Source organism: Hoplias malabaricus, chromosome Y (genome assembly GCF_029633855.1).
Source record: "Hoplias malabaricus isolate fHopMal1 chromosome Y, fHopMal1.hap1, whole genome shotgun sequence".
In the NCBI taxonomy this organism is placed as follows: domain Eukaryota; kingdom Metazoa; phylum Chordata; class Actinopteri; order Characiformes; family Erythrinidae; genus Hoplias; species Hoplias malabaricus.
Window position 1 is genome coordinate 34,482,184 of NC_089820.1, and position 10,234 is coordinate 34,492,417.

At 37.8% G+C, this 10,234-nt stretch overlaps 1 pseudogene; it reads right to left on the reverse strand.

Annotated features, from left to right (window-relative positions):
• Window positions 1–6,900: 6,900 nt before the first annotated feature.
• Window positions 6,901–9,761, reverse strand: LOC136678425 (uncharacterized; annotated as a pseudogene).
• Between the last annotated feature and the right edge of the window lie 473 nt (window positions 9,762–10,234).

A 10,234-nucleotide genomic window follows, 5' to 3' on the forward strand; every position in this document is an offset into this window, starting at 1 on the left:
CAAATTACACAGATACAGTGATAGAGTTTTTGGTATTGCAGGTTCAAAGTTATGGATCTCTATCCCCTTGTATATCGGTCTGTGCCCATCACTATCCCCCTTCATTAAGCATTTAAAAAACTTTCTCTTTCAGACTGTTTTTCCTTATCAGTAATCTTATTTTCACTGCTTTGTTATTTGATTATAGCTGTGTATTTTCCTGCCATTTTCTCCATCATGTTTTACTCTGTAATCTTATTTCTTTGTATTGTCTCAGTGCTTTTTATTAAAAATATTATTATTTGTTGTGTTTTACACTGCTATTTTCTTTAGCATTTTTAATGTGCTCTTGTACTGTAGTGTCCATGAATATTCTGAAAGCCCTTACACATACAATTTATTATTATTTATTAAACAGGCAAATGTGCAGTTAATAAAATGTCTAATCTTGACAGTGACCAGCTTGTTTGTATTTTGTAAATATAAACTAATTAATAATTTAAAATGTAATGTTCATAAAATACTTTTTTAAAAAAAGGGTTACATAAAGTGTTAAGTAACATTTATATCACACTTTTTAATCATTTGGAACTGATGAAGAATATCACAGTTGAAGGTTTGCATATTCTTGCTTAATTCAAGACTTCAGCTGCTCAGCAGTCAGTTGTACTCAGAAGCACACGGCTGTGTGATTCTATAAGGTTCTACCTTATGATGCACCATGATGCATGATGTTTCTCATGCATTCCTACTTGAGGGCTTAAAGGTTGCACATATTTCACAGTCGTTTCCAGCCTTGACCTACACAGATTAATTAATTCACTGTCTGTAACCGCTTATTCAGTTCAGGGTTGCTGTGGGTCTGGAACCTACACTGAATCACCGGGAACACACCTTGGAAGGAGTCCTTCGCAGGGCAACACACTCAGATTCACTCACACCTAGGGACACTTTTGAGTAGCCAACCCACCCACCAACGTGCATTTTTTGACCGTGGGAGGAAAGGAGCACCTGGAGGAAACCCATGTGGACACTGAGATAACACACCAAACTCTATAAGGATAGTCACCTGGAGTGGGGCTTGAACCCACAACCCCAAGACCCTGGGGTTAATTTTGTGTTCATTTTAACTGTTTAATAATCATCTTACAAAGGTTGGCATGTAGTAGTGAGTTAAACACATATTTGCTTGCAAAGTACGAGTATTTGGTAGATGCTTCTTTTATATAATTTATATTCACTGATTAAGATTGGAATACATTTGGCAAAATGTAACTTGAAAATTTTATACATTTTTACATTTACATTTACAGCATTTAGCAGATGCTCTTATCCGGAGCGACTCACAAAAGTGCTTAGTGTTCAGACAGAATGTGTAAGGTTAGCCTCCAAATTCCCCCTGAGCTCAGAATTTTTTATTCTTAATTGGTCCCAAATTTTTGAGTGTGCTTCAAATCATTGAAAAACAAAAACAAAAAAACCCCAAAAACTTTTTCTTTGTAAATTAGTCCATTAATAAAGTTTCAAATTGTAAAGAAATAAAAGATGTTTTTGTTGCATTTTTCAAAACTCCAAGAATAGGGTTAATATGTTATTGTTGTATTATGTACTTTCTGGATATCTACTAGTTCATGCTGTATATATGTTCTTGCATTATTTTGTAGATGTTATGAACTTATCTGGAGATTACCTGGAAAATAAGAACTAAAACGACCCTGCAACATCTAGCCAACAACCAAAACTGTCCCATCTTCTCTTAGGTTTTTGTTGCTAGATGCAATTAAATCCTTACAGAAAAGTTCAATATCTAATTAAAATATTTCCCACAGGAATAAAAGTAAAAAAAAGGAGTAACTCAGGAAATGGGTTGTAACCCATGTTTGTAAATCTCATATTATTATGCCTTAAGTAAGCAGGTGTCCCCAGACTTTTGACTATTGAGTAGTGTAAACCTCAGGTCACATTAAGGTCTGTTAAAACTGAAAATGCATGTTGGGGGTGGAGGGGAGGTTGGTTGGGGGTAGAGAAAGTCCCCAGCAGAGCCATCTAAGCTAGGGTCAGTCAGTTAAAAACAGCCAATATTTCAATAACACAAACAACACAAGCGCAAATACCCATGATCAACACAGACAGACAGACAGACACACACACACACACACACACACACACACACACACACACACACACACACACAAATATGTATATTTCTTCTGAACTTAAGGTTGTCATTAGAGTGCCTGCCTCCCTTTATTGCAGTAACAACAAGATGTTGGAATATTTATATGAGGATCTGATGGGATTCAACCACATAAACATCAGTGAGATTATTTATTGGTGTTGGATGATAAATCTAGATCTCAAAGTCATTCCAACATATCCTAAAGGAAAATTAATGCTGCTCCATCACTGAAGAGAATGTAGTTCCGATGCTCCACAGGCTCTGTATTTAAGCTAATGCTAATATATGGCTCTTACCAAAAGAAAAATGGAATTATGTGATTAGATTTGTTTCAGAAGTACTCAAAATAATTTTTCCGACATCAAAGAAAAGTTTAATTTTAAACAGAATATGTTAACTCAAAAGCAAAATTTGGGATCTATTTTTATTTATGGAGCTAAATCACTGAAATAAATATTTGAAACAAAATTTTTATTATTTTAATTATATTCTGAATTTTGTATGTTTTAATTATATTTATCTAAATATATTTAGGATGGCACAGCAGGTAGTGTCGCAGTCACACAGCTGCTGGGATCTGGAGGTTGTGGGTCCAAGTCCCGCTCCGGGTGACTGTATGTGAGGAGTGTGGTGTGTTCTCCCTGTGTCTGTGTGGGTTTCCTCCAGGTGACTGTCTGTGAGGAGTGTGGTATGTTCTCCCTGTGTCTGCGTGGGTTTCCTCTGGGTGACTGTCTGTGAGGAGTGTGGTGTGTTCTCTCTGTGTCTGCGTGTTTTTCCTCCGGGTGACTGTCTGTGAGGAGTGTGGTGTGTTCTCCCCGTGTCTTCGTGGGTTTCCTCCAGGTGACTGTCTGTGAAGAGTGTGGTGTGTTCTCCCCGTGTCTTCGTGGGTTTCCTCCAGGTGCTCCGGTTTCCTCCCACAGTCCAAAAACACACATTGGTAGGTGGATTGGTGACTCAAAAGTGTCTGTAGGTGTGAGTGTGTGTTGCTCTGTGATGGACTGGCGCCCCCTCCAGAGTGCATTCTTGCCTTGCGCCCAATGATTCTGTGTAGGCTCCGGACCCACCGCGACCCTGAACTCAATAAGCGGTTACAGATAATGAATAAATGAATGAATGAATAAATATATCAATATAGCGTTTTATACATTTAAACTCATCAGGTGATGATATTTTCTGATTTAAAAAATTCCAATTAAAAACTTTGACCTTTAATGTATTCAGATTACAAAAATTCATTTTTTCCAAAATCAGATCCTTAATTCAACTCTTAAAAATTCAGATTTCAAAAATACAAATCTAGTACAACCTTGCCCTCAGTAGAATTGGTAACCTACATTCACATTTTATGGCAGCCATGGCCAAAATGCTTGAGGAGTAGGCTTAAAGGTCACTGGTTTGAGCAACAGGGTCGGTTAATTTTTTTTCATGTGGTCGGGCCAATGGGGGATGGGGGATGGCACTTAGGATAGCCACCTGCCACTCTGGTGTGTGTGTGTGTGTGTGTGTGTGTGTGTGTGTGTTCACTACCATGGGGTTAAAAGTGGTAAGCACATTTCATTGAACCTTGTAATATGACAAATATAAAATAAGGGCACTGCATTAGATGATGACACAGCAACAGGCAATCAGATATTTTCTTCTTGAGCAGTTGGTTTGTAGACATATATTCCATGCATATATGAAATGATGGGGAGACATGATAAAACAAAATGAAGGGGTCGTGTTCTTTACATTGACTTGAATGTGTTTCTTTAGAGATGTTTTACATAGAAATTCACAATGCTTACCATAATGAAAAAGTAAATTTTTTTTGTAAAAGAATAATATAGAAATAAAGGCCAGTGGGTGAAAATGCTCATTACATTTAGCATTACACTGTTCAAAATAACATATCTACATTGAATAGATAATGAACGAGAGCAGTAACTTCTGAGCAGTAACTTTTTCTAAGCCAAACCGAGATTAGAGTTTGTTTCCTGTGTGGCACTCTGGCCTTACCAACACATTATCAAGGATAATCCCTTCAATTCAGTAAAGGTGTCAAAAATCTGCATAAAATTTGTGCAGTCCTTACAGTCTTCCACTTATGTACCTAAATGCTGCACTACAATGACTGAGAGTGTATAAGGGGATTCATTACACGATACCACACCCTCAACTCTCTGTAAACAGCTCTGGACCCATATTTATGCAAGTGCACAAAGGCAGATTAAACTGTGATAAACAGACATGATGACAGCAGAGATATTAGCAGACAGCACAAAGATGTAAGAGAAGAAATAAGAGAACTGTGATTCTCTGTACCTCATTGCTGCTAATTCAGGGCTAGGGTGATGCTTAGTCTAAATGAATGAATATGGACATTCTGAAAAGAGCTTTTTAAAATATGTGTGTGGTATACTTTTGTGTTCCTTTTGCTATTTTGGCCAAAGCATTGAAAGGAGTCATTTCTCAAAAATAATTTGTTCCCCAAGGCTGGTATCATACAAAACCCAGAAGTAATTAGAGCCACTCTGTCTGGAACTTCAGCCCAAAACATAAGCAATAAATATACTGATGATATTAAGCGTACAAGCACAAATGTGTTGGTGTGAGATAGTAGAGCAGCTAATGTAGGCTGTTTAAATGAGTCGTTAATAACTGGCTTATCTACCCAGCAGGAAGGATACTTTTGTTTTAACAGATTTTTCTAATAGCTAAGCTTAATTAAATGGAAAATGAAAAAGCATACCAGATCAGACAACTGAGGAACCCAAATATTTAACAGCAACCATGGAAGGGGTCAAAGACCACAAAAGGCAGACAAATATTCTATCAACAACTCTTGAGAACAGAGTAATACAAAAGATATAAAAGTTATGTAAGTGACTGTAAGCAATAACATGCTTACATACTTAACAGCCAAACACGAGTAAAGGGGTAGTTTAACTTAATATTAACAAATCCTGTTGTCGACTCACTCACTGTACACTACGAACAAACAAAAACCAATACAAAAAATAAATCATAGCCATTATAAGATATAAATACCCGTTAACATAATAGTATGTCATATCTCAAAAAATCATCAGACGATATTATAAAGAAAATAGATTCTATTTTTAATCACTACAAATCAGTCACAAGAAACATGATTTTATGTTCAGATATGACTAAGGTTAAGCAGATATTTTGCTAGCTTTAGCTTGTTTTATTCCTCATTTCTCTTGTTTGACAAATTCATTTTCTTAATTTTACAGACAAATTCAAAGAGGGTACCATGCTCCTAAAGCTATAATACAGAGCTTATTAGCTGTTAGCAATCTGCATTTGCCAGCTAGCTAAATCATAATACAAATAAATAAAAACAGCCCACACTTTCTTAAAATTTGTTTCCAAAGCAATCAGTTTCTTTATTTCATCTCAATTAAACATGAACATACATCATCAGAGAGAGTTTTCCACATATTTAATACATATTTGTAAACTCTCTAAAATTTACCACTGCAGTTCAAATGGTTAAACATCCAACAATTCAGTTCCAATAGTTTATTTACTATTTCATTCTCCAGTATAAGTGCTCAGATTCAAGTCAGTCTATAGGTAAAGGGGAAAAAAAATCCAAATATCAATTAACAGCTTTTATAGACTAATATCTACAGCTTTATCATGAAGCAGGATGTTAAAACTTTAATGACCTATCAAGGCAGCCTTGTGAGCAGTTTTGTATTTGGTTTAAGAGTTACTAGTCATGGACCTAGAGCGGCCTCTAGTGGATTAAGTAAAAAGTGAACACGTATCAAGTGCAAAACAGGAAATGAAAATACTTTGTTTTGATATGTACTCCCTTTAGAACATTAGCTGTAACCAACAGATGTAACGATAACCACTGCAAAATATAATTCCTTAACCCTAACACCTGGACGTCCCCCAGTCTGAAAGTGAGAAGTGGGTAAGCTAGATTCAGTGACGTCTTAACTGGAAAAACCTGCAAAAAATGCTACCATTTCCACAAATATCCATCCATCCATTATCTGTAACCGCTTATCCAATTTAGGGTCGCGGGGGGTCCAGAGCCTACCTGGAATCATTGGGCACAAGGCGGGAATACACCCTGGAGGGGACGCCAGTCCTTCACAGGGCAACACAGACACACACACATTCACTCACACACTCACACCTACGGACACTTTCGAGTCGCCAATCCACCTGCAACATGTGTTTTTGGACTGTGGGAGGAAACCGGAGCACCCGGAGGAAACCCACGCGGACACGGGGAGAACACACCAACTCCTCACAGACAGTCACCCGGAGCGGGAATCGAACCCACAACCTCCAGGCTCCTGGAGCTGTGTGACTGCGACACTACCTGCTGCGCCACCATGCCGCCCATTTCCACAAATACTAACGTAATATTGCTAACAAGGAAAGTGAATAACCACTGATGTGTTTACAAAACCCCACGGGTAAAAAAACAACAACATACCGTTCCACCTTAAAATACTCAGAACAGAGTTTCATCACAATCGCAGGCGCTCTCTTTAACGTGATAACTCGGGTTTGTTGGGAGCATTGAAATCACTAAAAATGCAGGACCAGGGTTGAGAAATACCGTAATAATGGTAAGTGTAAGATAGCACTGGGTCCTAACTTTTCTTACAATGCTATTTATTATGTCACCCTGCGAAGAACTGACGTGAGTTGTTAGTGTGTGGTGCCCTGTGATGAACTTGCTCCCCGTCTAGTGTGTGTATATATATATATAATTTGACTGTGAATATGTGTTTGTCACGTAAGGGCCACTATATTTTAAGGGGACTAATAAATGCAATGCTAATTTTCTTTCTCTTCACACCCATGCGCTCTCTGAGTATATCTTCACCTTCTCACAGAAAAAGTGGCTAGAGATAGAGGGGCCAATGACTGTTGGAATGTAACAGACATCTTTATGTATCTTCTGTACACATTCACAAGCTTGTAATAATTGCTTCTTAGCTCCTGGATCAGTGCTGCTGTAGTCTATGATTTGGGTGCGTAAAGTGTCCTGCCTTTCAGCCACTAGGTTCTTTAAGATTGTTTTTGCAGAGTTCAGTACAGAAAGACCACATTTACTGCTTAACTGCCCTCGGGTCACTTCCCCTGTACTCACTGCTTCAGTTGTCACATTATACCTGCTCACACATCTGTCCCACTCCTCCTTATCCAGCATCTGGATGTATGTGTAAAGCAGTGGCGGATGCTGGTCTTTCAAGGAGGGGAAGCTCAATTTTGGCCTACATCATAAAATGTGTCGGTTTATATATACGTAAATTCTACCCTCCGTTCCTTTTCAAGAAAATGATCTATGACTGTCGTACCAACAAGGCGTCTTTTCCAGGGACTTGACTAGTGTCCTCTCAATGGCCAGGAGAGCTAGTCTGCTTAAACGGCCTTGGCCCATGTGAAGTGTGTCCCCCTGTGAGGGGACAGAAGTCAGAAAGGGTGATAGTCTCCAAACACAAGCAGCTACAAAAAAACCCACCAGAAATATAAGCTCGATTTGTCACTAGTCGTTTTTAACAAACAAAATTCCGCTAAGAGGATAAATAAAGTCTCCGGTTCAACTCAGAACAGAATGAAAATGTAATGCTCTCACAGATCTTTACACCAAAGGATCGCTGATTCGCTCATTTCACTGCCAATCAAAAAGGGATTCAGCCTCAGACCGATCATCCAATCATCATGCAGAAGCTGAGCGTCTGGGCCAGCCGAGGCCAGCCCACTGCCCCATAGACCCGTTTAAAGCACTGTGTAGCTGCGGGAATGATTGAGAGGAAAGTGACCTCAGACCTCAGATTTGTCTTTAAAGTTGAAAGGTCAGGGAAAGGTGACAGATCCACGTCAGCATAAGCATAAAATGTGTTCAATAAAAGCAATGGTGAAAAACGTTTGTTTATTAAAGCTTATTACTAACAGAAACAGTTCTCTATTATTTCTAAATATCTGGATCAGACTTGTCTAAGAAAACAATTTTGCATTCATTTTCACTTAAAAGTAGTGGGTGATTTGAATGTTACATTGTAGAGAAACTTAGAGTCAATTATTCACAGCGGTGGTGATAGGAACCAAACATCTGAAGGTTTTTAAAAGCTCCCTTACAAAGTCAAAACACAAAATTGTAAACAATATGCTGCATGTTGCCTGAGAAATTGTTTTCCTTATTTTTTTAAAATCCATTAATAGCAAGGAGTTGCAAACAAAGTGAATCAGGACTTAAATAAAACAAACAAACAAAAAAAACATAATTTAGCAATAATTTTACCAATACATTTTTTGTTGTATTTAATTAAATGTATTTAATTAGTTCGTAAGATTTTTAAATGTACTCAGTTTAAGTGTAGAGAAAGATCTGAAAAACACCCCAATTTGGTTCATATACAGCTGAATGGGGATTCATTTTCAATAAATTATGTTGTGAGTTGTTATATTGTGAACAAAACATTCTTATCAAATGATAAATGAAACATAACGAAACCAGATTAGATGCAGAAGTGTAAATGAGCATTTACTGATGCATAACCCAACACAAAATGGCACACATGGGGATTACCCACAGTTGTGTTCATTCTCATGATGCAAGCTATTTAGGGTGGTTATATTAATGTTTAAAGAATTTGCATATCACTGAACTTTGAAACCAGATTGCTTGTATGTGCATGGTTTATTGACTCTTGGAAACTTGATAAATTACTGATAGTATACCAGTCATCTCTGCAAATAGATATTTCCATTTCTGGACAAAAGATAAGGTTAAAAATGTTGGCTCCATTTTCCAATGCTAGTCATGCTGACTATTAAATACACTCTCCTCCCAAGTATTCATTGATTGTTATTACTGTACTTGTCTTGGTTTGTTGCATGTTTGCACTCATGTATTTTATGTAGTCCTGTGAGTGTGAGCCATGTTATGTAGCACCTTAGTCCTATATATATATATATATATATATATACACACACACACACAAAATAGAGCACATCTGTGGTCTAAAAACATGAATCCCATACCTACCTCTGGAGTAAACTTGTATACAGTGAGAAGATACTCTTCCTCAAGCTCTTTCTCAAGAAACTGGATAGGACTATTCCTAGATGTTGGAAATATTTCTGTAAGGCTTTTACAGCACTCAGCTAGAAGAAGAATTAGTTCTAAATCACAAACAGCACTCCAATTCATCCCAAAGGTACTGGATGGAACTCCAGTACACTACAGAGAACACAGCAGCACTGATACACAGCTCAAAGCTAGGACGTCTTTATACCTCTCTAGATAATTCTAGGCACTGGGTATGATGAATTTAGGTTTGTGTGTAGCTGCTCTAAGGCGTACCCTTCTATATTCACAGTTCAAAATGAACTGAATTGATTTACAGACCTTTCTCATTTTCAAATGTAATGAAGGCCACACCTTGTGTGTGGGGTGCTCCAACTGCTCTATATCTCCTCCATGGTTCCTTGTGCTCTGGAAATGGATGGTGAGTTTGTCGTTCATCCGCACACTGGACAGGACTTCAGGAACACCGCTAACAACCACAGTCCTGCACCGGTCAGATGGGTCTTGGCTGCTCATCACTGATGTATCACTCATCACTGGAAAGTTTATTCTGAGGGCCAGAACACCCAGGCTCTGGTTCTGTGGTCACACAAGCAAATATGTATACATATACATTAAGCCTAAACTTAAATTAAAAAGATATTCTCTGAAGACTTCTCTCTATCCTTGTATTGTTTCTTCAAACATTCTAAAGTATTCTTTCAATAATATTAATGTAAATACTAAGTACAGTACATGGACAAAATCATTGGGACACCTACACATTAAACATACTGGAGCTTTTATAATATCCCATTCTAAATCCATAAACATTAATATTGTAGTGGAGTATGGACCGAATACGAATACCAGATAACCAGATCGAAATGAAGAAATGAAAAGTTTTAATTCGAAACTTTCCATTATGACCAGAACTTTCATCTGGTCCCGAAGTCAGCATTCCACGAACCGCAGGGGCAAGGACCCTGCACCCCCCACAAACACGCACACACATAAGATCTAACATC